Here is a 13730-nt window from a genome sequence, read left to right on the forward strand (position 1 = left end):
ACAAACCACTGAGCTATCCCACGCCTAAACAGCATAGGAGTGACTCTGCCTGCCTAGACTTTTCTATAGATAAATTGAGACACACCATGCTTGAGGAAGGAGATACAGATGTGCCGTTTGATTGTTTTTCTCATGTTAAATGTACTTGATCATTTCCATGGCAAAAATACTTGTACGAGACCATGAAAAAAGGAAGAAACTGTGAAAATACCCATGGGAGAAAGGGGGTTTCTGAGAGCTGGGGTAGATATGGAGATTTTTATGAAAGGGGGAGAGGCCAAAGTAGGGCCTTTAGCTGGAGCAAAGGGGGAGGGTTTTTTGTGCAGTTTCATTTTAGCCAGCCTCACATCCTGTAGTCCCTACTTCCCACCCCACCAACATGTGACCTAGCACCTCCCACTGGTAAAGCCACCTCTGACAGCCCCACTGGACTGGCCTCCAGAGCCCCAGCACGCCCTCTCCTAGCTGGATCCCCTGGCAGCCAGAGCTCTCCCCAGAACTGCCGTGGTTGCTCCCCTGGAATGGTAAAAATGCATTGAGGGGACTGGACCACTGACCTATCAGCTCTTAACACTCAAACTTTCAGTAATACTGTTATCAGTGCCTGTGAGTGTAATTTAAACAGCTGTACTGGGCTGGACCAGAGGCCCATCTAGCTCTGTGTATGGTCCTCTGAGAGTAGCCAATACCAAGTACACCCAAGAGTTCATCAACAAGGTACCACTGGGAGTTGAATCCAGGATCTCTTATTTACAGAACAAGCTCTTAGCTAGCTAAGCCATGGTGCCTGCCTGTGGTGAAAATACATTGTCTGCTCACACCTGACTTCCTGCCATCCCCACTGGGGCCTGAAAAGCTTTGCTTGTGTTTGGATTCTGCAAAGCAGTGGAGCAGGTGAGGTTTTCCTTGCAAGCTGTGTCTGTGAATCTTTGGCCAGGTCTGCACTACAAAGTTATTTCAGCAGAATTATATTGCTCAGGTGTGTGAAAAACACACAACGCTCCCTCGATCAGCAGCTTTTGGCTGGTGCACACACTGCAATGCCACGTCTGGTGACAAAACTGCCCTGTTTTGGTGACAAAATAAAACCACCTTGACGAGAGGCCTAGAGCTTTGTGCAGCAAACTTAAAGTGACAAATTGTCAGTGTAAATGCTGCTGGTCATTATATCACCATAACTGGCCTCCACCAGTATCCCACAATGAACTCGCCTGCCCTGCATTCCTGCTACAGAGGCTGGGTCCCTCCCCTTTCATAGCTCCAGAAAGTTCTGACAGCTGAGCCACTATCTACACCGGGATTAGGTTTATAGAACTGCATTGTCAGCCTAAGTAATGTAATTACACCAACCTAATTTTGTAGTGTAGACCTGTCCAAAGAATCACACACACACCGTGGGAGCAAAACTTCACCTGCTCCTCTGCTTTACAGAATCCAAACACGAGCAACACTTGTCAGGGCCCAGTGGGGATTGGCAGAGAGTCAGGTGTGGGCAAAGACAATGCTTTAAGTAATAGCAGGTATCATGGCTTAGCTGGTTAAAATACCTCTTTTGTAAACAAGAGATCCTGGGTTCAACTCCCAGGGGTGCCTTAAGGAGTGGCTTTTGGGGCACCTGGTATTGGCTATTGTCAGAAGAGAAGATTCAGAGCTAGATGGACCTATGGTTTAAATTACACTCACAGGCACTGATAATAGAATTACTGAAAGTTTGGGTGTTAAGAGCTGGTAGGTCAGTAGTCCAGTCCCCTCAATGCGGTTTTACCAGTTCAACTTGCTAAACTCCCTCCCAACCTCTATAAAATTACAGTGCAGACAAATGGGCTTGAGCCCAATCTCTGAGGCCCCACGAGGGGTGAGGGTTTCTGAACCCAGGCTTCAGTGTGAACACAAATATCTGCACCAGTTTTTAGCCCCTCAGCTTTACGTCCAGGAGCCCAAGTCAGATGACCCAGGCCAGCTGTGCTGCCATCTTTATCCCTGGAGAGATGGACTCTAAGGGTACGTCTCCATTGCAGTGTAAGCCCAGGTGTGGCACGCTGTGCTCAAAGCAGCACCTGGAAGCCCCATATTCACCACTCATATAACGATGACATGGTTTGTACAAAGTCTGCCTGGTGAGGTATCATTTAAAAAGTCTTGATCTGTTGAACATTAATATCGGGTTGGATTGTGTGTGCTCGCATTGGTTGGGAAGTTATGAAGTTTTGCTCTGTGTGTGTTACTGAGATACATTATGAGGTTGGGAAATGCCCCCCACCGGCCTTTCAGGTGTGACAGTGGAGGAGCCAGACTCGCTGCTGGCCCATTGAAGGGATCCACACTCCCAAGGACTAGCCCAGGAACCGTGTACAATGCAGGCTTCTCCGAGATAGCACAGCGACAATGGACACTGCTTGACTCACATGGTAGCTAAGGAGCTTCCTAGCAAGTTGGAAGAAGCTATGAAAGAGGGGAAGAGACATCATGACTTGGCCTCTCTCCCCCACAACTCAGCAGCTGGAAACACACCTGGAGGACAAAGACTGAACTGAACTGACTCAGAAACAGAAGAGAATAATAACAATAATACTTTCAAACCAAAGTCCCCAAACAGACTAGTATTGTTTTTTCAGCAGAAAATTTTCAGTTTGGGGAATTTTGTTTTCTCAGTCAGAACTTGCCAAGGGAAGCAGAGAGAAAATGTTGGAGTTGCCTCCTTCAGAACAGCTTGTCCTAGACACTAGCTCTGGTTCACTTGCTCGGGTTGAGGGTATTTTAATAATTTGGGCAGGTCCCAGGGTGTTTGGGGGAGATGATGAGGATGTTCCCTTTTGAGATAAAAACTAAGAAATACAGCACTAGAGAATTTCTTTAAAAGAAATCTGGGATTTAGACATTTTATTTAAAGCAAGAGGGGGTCCTGAGTTTCTGAGGTTTTTGTTTGCATGAAGCAACACTGTTGGCTCTGTTATTATACCAAAGGGGGAGATGGTTGTCTATAAAGGAGGGGTGAAAACTAAATGCATCTGATGAGGAGATTTGAACCCATGCATGCAGAGCACAATAGATTAACAGTCCTCCACCTTAACCACTTGGCCACCTCACTTGAACTGTCAAGGAAGGGACAGGTGGAGAAATCTAAGGCCAGCAGAGATAGGGACAATAAGGAGTTTTGAAATACTAAGCAGAAGCAGGGGCTGAATGAGCTCCCCCCTCACATCTAGTGAGGAGCTGGGGGAAAGACTTCAGCAACAGATCGTGTTTGCACAGACACACATACTCTGCCTAGCTATGCAGCGTGATGGGGCCACTTTCCCAAAATGGCCAGTTTTGGCTGGTGCCGGGCTACAAATCACTTTAGGATTGAATGGAATGAAATGTTATTATCCTTCCTGCAGCAGAACATACCTAGTCCATCCTGATGGGTGGGTGGGTGAGGAATAGCTTTTATTGGACTTTGTAGAAGTGATTGAGAACGTCACCCTAAACCAGTGGTCCCCAAACATTTCACACTGTGCCCTCTTAGCCATGGCTGTGGCCCCTCGGAAGCCGCGGTCGAGAACCGGGGCTGGGAGTGGGGCTGTTGCTTTCTGGGGAGAGGGGTGCGGACAGGGGTAAGGGGGTCGAGGCTGAGCTGGGAGCCAGAGCCCCAGGCTGAGGGTGGGGTTGGGGAAGAGCTGGGGCAGAGTGGGGCTGAGTGCTGCTCCCTCCGTGGGGGCTGGCTCAGGCCCTGAGGTGCCCCCATGAATGTTCCTCTGTGTCCCCCTAGGAGTCATGCTCCACATTTTGGGAACCACTGAACCCTACTCGCTAATCAGGGGCTAGTGATGCCAAAGCCCAGGGAAAGGGAGAACAAGTGTGGGGCCCCCAGCACTGGAACCAAGTGAAGGGGCTGCAGGAGAGGGGCAATGGCTGGTGGCACAGGGAGTTAAGGGCAAAGGGGGCACAGGAGGGGGCAGGAGTTAGGGGTGAAGGAGGTGCAAGGGCTGGGAGTGCAGGAGCTAGCAGTAAAGGGGGAGTGGGGATCATCCAGGGGCAATGGGGAAGTGCCAAAGTACAAGCTTTGCCCAGGGCACCATTTTCCCTAATGCTGGTCTGAGCAAACAATTGGAAATGACCCTTCAGTGAGACCAGAACCATAGTGTAGAAAAGCCCCTTTGTTAAGTGGTGGTGGCTGAGGGCTTAGGGAGATGGGTTAGAAAACAACGGGCGTCTTTCTGTGGAGGTTTGATTCTTGCCTGCTAGGCCAGGCTGGTGTGTGGTGTCTACATGGCTGCACTTTCAGTGTCTGATCCCCCACAGGGAGCCAAGTCTAGACGCATTCAGAGGCTCTGTGCCAGGGTTTCTCAAACTTCCTTTCACTGCAACCCCCTTCTGCCAAAAAAAACCTTACTACATGGCCCTGGAAAGAGGGACCAGGCCCCTCCACACTGGGCAGAGGCAGGGGAGACAAAGCCTGAGCTCTGCCCCAGTTATGGGAGGGCAAAACCAGAGCTTGAGGGATTCAGCCCTGGGTGGTGGGGCTCAGACGTTTGGCTTCAGCCCCAGGCCCAAACAAGTCTAATGCCAGCCCTGGCGACCCCATTAAAACAGGGTTATGACCCACTTTGGGGTCCTGACTTAGAGCTTGAGAACCACTGCTCTATACTGAGGGGAGAGAGTTTTCCTGTGGGTGCAGTTAATCCACTTCCCAAGAGGTGGCAGCTATGTCAGTGGGAGAAGCTATATCGGTGGGTGTGCAAGCTGTGGTGTTTGCCACATTTAAGAAGTTTAATCAAACCCCATTTTTAAAACCACCTGTGGTCTGGGAATGGCAAAGGATCTCGATGAAGCAGGGTCTGTCCTTCAAAGTGCTGGACATCACTATTCCATAGTTCTGTTGTCATGGGGATATTGCTCAGTGTTAGAGTGCTTGACTGCAGTTCAAGTAGTTCTCATTTCAAACCCCCTTGTTCTCTTATAACCCTCTTTCTTTTTTTAAAAAAAAGGAAAACATTTCCATTTCCATTCTCCATTATGTTCAGGGGCTCTTCTATACAGGAGTGCTTGATATCAATGTAAACACTCAACATTTCGCTGTCCAAATGCATAAAAACCTAGCGAAGCTGTCCATCAGCTGAAATCAGTTCCAATCCTCTAAGTGTCTAGTTTATGTTTTCATCAGTTAAACAAAGGTATCATATGAATGTACATTTGCAGATCCCTCTTCTCCAGGAGCTATGTTGTGCAGAAGAGCAAGAACCACATCCAGCTGCAGTTCAGGAGTCTGATGACAAATGTTCTGAGGGCTGGAAAAAAATGCCTTCTAGTGAGCTATTGAACAAGCTCAACCCATTTAGCTTATCAAAAGAAGATTGAAAGGTGACTTCATTGAAGTGTTGAACGGCCTTAATGGAGAGAAAAGGTTGTGTATTAAAGGACTCTTTAATCTAGCAGAGAAAGGAATAACAAGACCCAGTGGCTGGAAGGTGAAAAGAGACAAATTCATATTACAAATAAGACACAAATATTCAACAGCGAGGATGACTCACTGCAGGAACAAGCTACCAAGGAAAGTGGTGGATTCACCATCTCCTGATGTCATTTAATGAAGACTAGATGCCTTTCTGGAATGTGTTGGCCCCAAAAGTAGCTATTGTGTCATACAGGAGGCCTGTGATATGCAGGGGGTCAGATTAGATGCTCTAATGGTCTCTTCTGGCCATAAAGTTGACTAATTTCTGAAAAACGGAGTGTAGCATTGGGAGCAGCGTCTGATGTTTCCCTGTCTAGCCGGCTTGCTGCCTAGAACGAACGCTCCTTGAGTGGGGTGATCCACAGGGAGTAGCTCAAACCTCCAAAGTGCCTGGCCAGGGGCAGGACATTAGCACAGCAAGGGAGGGGTGTGGCAGTGACATCACAAAGGCCTTTTGCAGGACCTCAGACTATTGGTCAAAAGTGGTGGGGAGGTGGTGACCTCACAGAGAGATGCTGACATCAGCCAGGCAGGACAGGGGTGAGGGGCCAGGGAAACCTCAGAGACCCCTGTGGCTTTGCTTCAGCCAGTCTCCTTCTCCAGGTCTCTCTTTGAGGACTGAGGGAGTATTCGGGTTCACGGACGTGAGCGCCAGGAGGAACCTCTTTCGAGTTTTCTCCTTCCCTTTTAGTGATTTTACTAGAAAACAGCCGTCCCTGTTTAGAAGGTAAGAGCCTCCTCAAGGTTTGAAACCTGTTCAGTCTGATCCATCTGGTGACTGTTGAATTCTAGGCATGGAAAACATGAGCTTAAGGAAGCAGAATTTTATTCCACACTTGGGATTTTGTCCTATAGAATCAGTGGGGACATTAGGGTTTGTTCTTTTTGTTTCACCTTTTCCTACATCCATCCCTCCCTCCTTTCTCTTCAGCTCTTGCTTCTTTTGTCCTTTCACCTGTTCCCCTCCCAACACCAGGAGCAGGATATGTGTGTGTTGCAGGGGAGTGCTCTGCAGCTCCCACTGTGGGAGGTCCACCCAAAAATGTGGGGCTGAAATAGTGCTCGGGCAGTGATCCCCACCGGTGACCTGAACCATCCTTTGGGCTCTCTGGTGTGAACCCTCAGCCTCCCGTCCTCAGTCTCTACCCTGATTGGCTGAGCAGGGGGTTTTGACAGGGAGGAGACTCAGGTCCTTGTTCTCTTTTAAGACCAAGTAAATAAGTCAGAACCAGTCATATGTTTGACAAATTTTGCTGCTTCTCTGCATTAATTGTCTCTGAGCAGTTCATGATTCTCTCTAACATTGCAGTTCTCCTCAAATACTTGCTGAATAATTACTGTGCACTGTTGTTGGTCTGGAGCTCATCTGAGAGCACTTTACTCAGGTCATTCAATGTCTGAAATTCAAGGTCCGATGGTTAGTTTGAAAATCAGGGCTCTTGGGTCCTACTCCCAACTCTGCCACTGACTGGCTGTGTGACCTAAGACAAGTCAATTCTCCTTTCTCAGGCTTAGCTTCTCCCTCTTTCAAGTAGGGATAATAATGATCCGCTCCTACCTAGCTCATGGTGGGTGGAGGATGGGGATCCATTGGAGAGTGTCACTAGGAGTAGTGCATAATATGAGGTGTCTTATCACGTTTACTCCGATCAGATTATGACATAATAGAATAGCTGAAATAGTCTCTTTGATTTGTATTTTTGTAGTTTAAAATTGTTAAGAGCAGCAACTACTTAGCTCAGACTGAAGCATCTTATCTAATGTTTGTGATCTAAGTGTCTCCTCTTTGGGTGCGATGAGACAATTTAACACACTCTGACAAACAGGAGATGCTTTTGTTTTGCAACAAAATATTTTTGCAAAGAACTTTCATCCCACTTGTTTTGATTTTGAGAAACAAACTGGTTTAGTCTGAAGGGGATTTTCCGACATTGAGCAGGCGCTGTGTGTCCCGTGACACCCGCCCGCTATACGGCGGCCCCTGCTGAGGGCACCCTTGATGCAGCTGCAGCTGGTTCTGCTGGCGCCCTGTGGTTGCCCTCGTTCGGCCAGGAACAAGCCTCAGGTGAGCTGAAAAGAATCCTGTCCAACTGAGTCTGGCAGCTGCCATCATGTAGCCAGACGTCCCCACACCTGTCGGGGAAACAAACCAGCCACCAGAAAGTGGTCCATTGTCTCACGCAGTGCCAGAGCCTGACACGGTGCCCGTGGGCAACCTTTGCTCTGCACACGCCGGCCGTGCACATGCAGGCCGGTTCCCATGAAAGATGTCACTGCACATCTCGGTACTTAAAAGGTACCTGTGCCACTGGCAGATACTTTAAGGCTCCCGGCAGTGAGTTCTGGGGACAGTTGCTCACTTTCACTGAATGTAACTGTATGTGCAGCTCTGTGCAGTCACGTTGGATGGAAGCTTAGTAATTATATTATACAAGAGGGTCAGGTAAAGTGGCTACTACCACCACTATGTTTTGTCCTGCGAAGTCTTTACAGCCATTCTGAGGGGAAATGGGCCCTTTGCCCACAGAAATGGTCCATAGGGGACGGCTGCAGGCAGCAGGCGGAGAGATAATCTCATCAAAATGATTTGACTCCTGGGTAATGTAAGCAAAATCACTAAAGGAATGTCAGGGGTTTCTATTGGCACTTAACTTGCCTGCCCCTGGCTGGCTCTGGTTGTACAAGATGGACCTGCAGTAGGGGTTAAGTTGTGTCAAAAAGAGTAATCGCAGTGCAAGGGATGTTAGGCAAAAGAGAACTTTGTGTGTGATGATGAAAGGTTTTAAGGACCTAAACTGACACTCATGGTCAGGGGCGGCTCTAGGAATCCGGCCGCCCCAAGCATGCTGGCATGCCGCAGGGGGCGCGCTGCCGGTCGCTGGTCCTGCAGCTCCGGGGGACCTCTTGCAGATGTGCCTGCGGAGGGTGCACTGGTCCTGCGGCTCGGGTGGACCATCCGCAGGCGTGCCTGTGGGAGGTCCACCCGAGTCGCGGGACCAGCGCACCCTCCGCAGTCATGCCTGTGGGAGGTCCACCGGAGCCGCCTGCCGCCCTGCCAGCAAAATGCTGCCCCACACGCGCGCTTGGCGTGCTGGGGTCTGGAGCCGCCCCTGCTCATGGTTTGTAAAACTCTTGTTTTGTAGGTTTAAGATGAATTGGTTTGGTTCTGCTTTGTTGGGTTTTTTTTAATGATGCCACTGAAAATCCATTTGAATCATTCAAAGTGGCAAAACTTCCGGACACCTTTTGCCAGACACAGGTAACTAGTGTTGTTTGGGTTTGGGATTTAGCATTTAACCCTTAAGGTACCTCACTACTCTATAAAGTTCAAGACCAAAGTTATGGCTGTAGTAAGGGGAAGCCAGAACCAGAAGAATGGAGAAAGAAACATTGGTTGGACAGACTGACGGATGGACAAACCGAATAATTAAGCCTCTGTTTTAAAAAAAAAAGGCTTAAAAACATTAAAAGGAAAAAAGGGGCAAAATGTTTCCCCGTTTACCAAAATACCTCAGCCTAGCTCTGCCCTTGGGGTTTGGGGGTGGGGGGTGACAATTGTGGGGTTTGCCTAGGGCGTCAGGTGCTGCAGCTAGTCTAGGCCATAGCAGCCAGCTGGACCAAAGACCCATCTCCAATGGGCACCAGTGACCCAGGAGGAGGAGAAAAAAGAGATCACTCTAGTTCAGCCAGGGAGAGGGTAGCCAAGCACATTGAGCTCCAGGGCTTTGCAGCAAAATCACATATCACCAGGAGGTCCCACTGAGATTTGAACTCAGATTCCAGGATTCAAAGTCCTGAGTGCTGCCCATTACACCATGGGACCTGCTGCTGTTTTGTTTTCTAGATCCCTGTGACTCTCAGCTGGCTGGTTTGCACTCTGCACTTATTGCTTCCCACCATCAGCTTCCTCTCGCAGGACTCTCTCTTCTCCTCCAGCGACTGTGGTCCTGCACTACCAGATCCGTGGGTCCTGCCCTGAGTCCCTGCATCCCCCTGCTTTGTCTCCATTCCTTGCAGGCTGCAAAATTGTCAGGGGAGGCCGCCCCTCCCTTCACTCGGTGCTCCCGCTCATATCAGCCAGCTGCAGCCTCATCTCCTGGAACTCGGGCAGCTGTCACTTGATCCGATCGTACAGTCACACACTGACTGGCTCCCCTGCCTGGATGCTCTTGTGGAAATCCCACAGGCGACACTGCAGGACTTGGCACTGTTGGTTTCTTTAATGTTGTGGTGTTACCCCGGCCACCAAAACAAAGTCACCAACTCCTCCCTCACCGACTCCCACTAATCCCCCTGGTTACCACAGAACCCTCTGATGCTTTCCCGTTCTGCCAACACCGCCAGGCTTCGTCCCCCTGCTCCTTTATCTTGCAAGCTCTGGCTGTTCAGTTTCCAATATCCTCTGCCCTGGGTCAGGGACAGGGGCAGCTCCAGGCACCAGTGCAGCAAGCTGCAGGGGGTGGCCCGCTGGTCACTGTGAGGGTGGCAGTCAGGCTGCCTTCAGCAGCCTGTCTGCAGGAGGTCCCCTGGTAATGCGGATTAGGCAGCATGCCTGCGGGAGCTCCGCCAGTCCTGCGGCTTCAGCAGAAATTCGGTGGTGGTTACGCCGAAGGCACGGGACCGGCAGACCTCCCGCAGGCCTGCTGCCGAATCCGCGTTACCAGAGGACCTCCGGCAGGTGTTGGGATAGATCTGTATTACATTATACACTAATCTTAGATGTGTAGAAAGTGTGACTAGAAAGGAGCAGTGTGACGGTGCTGCCCGTGGGAGCCAGCTGAGGTCACTCAATCAGGGTGAACTGCAAACAAAATGGGGCAGACAAACCCCAAATGCTGGTGGTTATTCTAATACTTAGATTTACCAACCAGCACAAAACAGCTTCTGTAGCACCTCACTGGTTACTCAGAAGTCCAGACAACGCAGTTCCCTTGAAGTGCCCAGCCTCAGGCCTCCGTCCAGACACACACGTCAGATATGATGATGATTCCTGAAAAGCTGATCTCATCATATAAAAGAAAAGGTTCTTCCAACCCCAAAGGATCAGCCACATACCCAGGTCCAATTATAACTTAGATCTTACCCAAAATACACGCCACAGCCAATTCATATTAACTAAGCTAAAATTTATTAAAAAAAGAAGAGAGAGTGAGTGTTGGTTAAAAGATCAATCTACAGACAGACTTGAATTCAATTCTTGAGGTTCAGATACACAGCAGAGTAGAGCTTGTAGTTGCCAAAAGTCCTTTTAGAAATAGTCCAGAGGTTATAGTCCAATGTCCATATTCAGGGTGACTCCAGTCAGTGACTCGGGATCTCAATCCTTATGGCTTAAGGTTTCCCCCTCTTGAAACCCAAAGCAGATCTGAGATGAAGCAGGATCATGTCCCAGGGTTCTTATACATTTCCAGCAGCCTTTCAGCCTGAGAAAACAACAGGCTTAACTCCTTCTCCCAAACATCCCTGGCAATTAGCACAGGGTAATTTACCCATTAAACAGTTCAGATCCAGGTTAGCACAACCTTCAAAGAGACACAGAGAGAATAATACTATTTCACTCAAGTATCATCATAAATGTTAATATTCCTTTTCTGATCTTTGAATTAAAACTACAGCAATAGAAAAGACTTGTTTGCTGACATCACAAGACCTGAGCAAACATCTCCCCTTCTACCTCTAACAATGCAGACTTGCATTTCAAAGCTCTGTTCATTTATAGATCTTCCTAACCAGTCCTTAAGGTTCACCCATGGATCAGGTCAGTGGGTGAGGTGAGTTGATTAAGTCTTTCTGGCCCTGTCACCTTTCAATGAAATATTATATTATACTCATACCATCACAGGAGGTCAGGAATGGGATGGCAGGGGCTGCAGGTCGGGAGTGAGGGGCACTGGTAGAGCTGGGGGAAGCCCAGGGGGCTGCGGGTCGGGAGTGAGGGGCACCAGCAGAGCTGTGAGTCTGGAGGTCAGGGCTGGGAAAGCAGGGGCTGCGGGTCGGGAGTGAGGGGCACCGTCAGAGCTGGAGGGAGCGCAGGGGGCTGCGGGTCAGGAGTGAGGGGCACCAGCAGAGATGTGAGTCTGGAGGTCAGGACTGGAATGGCAGGGGCTGCGGGTCGGGAGTGAGGGGCACCCTCAGAGCTGGAGGGAGCGCAGGGGGCTGCAGGTCGGGAGTGAGGGGCACCAGCAGAGCTGTGAGTCTGGAGGTCAGGACTGGGATAGCAGGGGCTGCAGGTCGGGAGTGAGGGGCACCACTACAGCTGGGGGGAACCCAGGGGGCTGCAGGTTGGGAGTGAGGGGCACCAACAGAGCTGTGAGTCTGGAGGTCAGGACTGGGATGGCAGGGGCTGTGGGTTGGGAGTGAGGGGCACCAGCAGAGCTGTGAGTCTGGAGGTTAGGGCTGGGATAGCAGGGGCTGCAGGTCGGCAGTGAGGGGCACCGGCAAACAGTGACTGGGGAACTCAGCAGGGAGTCCAGGGGGCTGTGGGTCGGGAGTGAGGGGCACCAGCAGAGCTGTGAGTCTGGAGGTCAGGACTGGGATGGCAGGGGCTGCGGGTCGGGAGTGAGGGGCACCCTCAGAGCTGGAGGGAGCGCAGGGGGCTGCGGGTCGGGAGTGAGGGGCACCAGCAGAGCTGAGTCTGGAGGTCAGGACTGGGATGGCAGGGGCTGCGGGTCGGGAGTGAGGGGCACCAGCAGAGCTGTGAGTCTGGAGGACTCTAATTAGGCAGCACTCACACACCCAGAGCATGGACACTGCTCAAGGTGGAGTGTGACCAACCAGATGCAGCCAAGTCATCTCTAGTTGCAGGCCATGAGGTGCAGGCCCTTAAAAGGGGGAGGGGCCCTGTGCTCAGGAGAGCACTCACAAGCTTGTACCTCCAGTGAATGCCCTTTGCCCGGACCACCTGGCCAGTGGTTCACAGCGTTGCATTTCACTGTGCCTCAGGGAGACTTACCTTCATCGCACCGTCCATCACGTTGCTGTGGGACACTTACCTTGTAGAATCCTGACATCTCCAGTGCCGTGTCCTGTGAGTGTGACACCCCCCGCCCCCCCTTCTTTTGAGCTTAGCTATCAATATAATAAATGTGCTGCTTTCTGCCAAACTCCGGTGGGTCATTAGTGCTTCCTACGCTGACTAGCTGGCCCAATTTCGGGTAACACCTGCGATAACCCCAATCCCTGCATGGCAGAGGGTGGTGAAATGAGCTGAGGAAAAAGCCTTGGCATCAGCAGGGGAAAGCTAGAGGATCTTGGCCAGTCACCTTTTGAAGCCTTGTGGCTTGGTCTCTGCCCTTGGAGATTGGCCTATGGCGGCCGGCTCTTCTGTGTGACTTGCCAAAGGAGGAAGTGAGGCAGGAATGGGGCAAAAGAGGAAAGTCGAGCTGAGGAAGGCAGGGCAGAAGCTAAGCGCCTCAGTGCGGCTAAGTGGGGTTAGTAGAGCACCACCAGTCGTTCTGCAAAGCCTGGGGAGGTGCGGTTGGCTGCTGGGAGGCAGAATCTTGTGCCTGCCTCTTGGCTTCCCAGGGATGGCTACTTGCAGCCCAGGAGAAGGATGGTTCTGGGTGAAAGGAAGACAAGCAAAGCTCTGGGAGGAGATTTGGCAGTGGGGTGCTGGCTCTGCGCTGGGGGAGGGGTTTGGGGTGCAGAAGGGGTGGCACTTACCCCGGGCACTGCAGCTCCCAAAGTGACCGGTACACACAACCCTGCGGCAGCAGCTCCTAGGTGGACAGGGCCAGGGGGTCTCCGTGTGCCGCTGCCTGCAGGCGCTGCCCCCAGAGCTCCCATTGGCTGCAGTTCCTGGCCAATGGGAGCTGTGGAGTTGGTACTCGGGGCAGGGGCAGTGAATGGAGACACTCCCCCGCCCCAGGGGATGCTGGGACATGCCGGCCATTTCTGGGAGCGGCATGGAGGGACGGAGGCAGAGTGGGCAGGGAGCCACCTCAGTGCTGCTGGCACATCTCTGCACACCCATGGGGAGGGGAGCAGAGGGCCTCCATGTGCTGCCTGGGGTAGGGGCAGAGCACAGAGCTGCCTCCCCTCCTGGGTCTATTACAGGAGTGGGTGGGTGGGGTCTTTTGGCCTGCAAGGTGCAGCAGGTCGGACTAGATGATCACACTGGTCCCTTCTGACCTTAAGGGCTCTGAGTCTAAAAGGGAGAGGGAAGTAAAGGGGAAAAAAATAAAAAATAAACCAAACATTGTAATACCAGGATGACTCCACCTGCTCATTGTATAGTCCCGCCCCTTTCTTCCTCCACTGGGTGTTTAATGACCTGCAGGACATTGATTCTCTC

At 51.0% G+C, this 13730-nt stretch overlaps 1 non-coding gene across 1 annotated transcript; it reads right to left on the bottom strand.

Annotated features, from left to right (window-relative positions):
* Positions 1–9188: 9188 nt before the first annotated feature.
* Positions 9189–9260, bottom strand: TRNAQ-UUG. The gene has a single exon. It is a non-coding gene; the product is annotated as a tRNA-Gln (tRNA).
* Positions 9261–13730: the final 4470 nt, after the last annotated feature.

This window comes from Mauremys reevesii, linkage group 12, assembly GCF_016161935.1.
Source record: "Mauremys reevesii isolate NIE-2019 linkage group 12, ASM1616193v1, whole genome shotgun sequence".
Classification (NCBI taxonomy): Eukaryota; Metazoa; Chordata; order Testudines; family Geoemydidae; genus Mauremys; species Mauremys reevesii.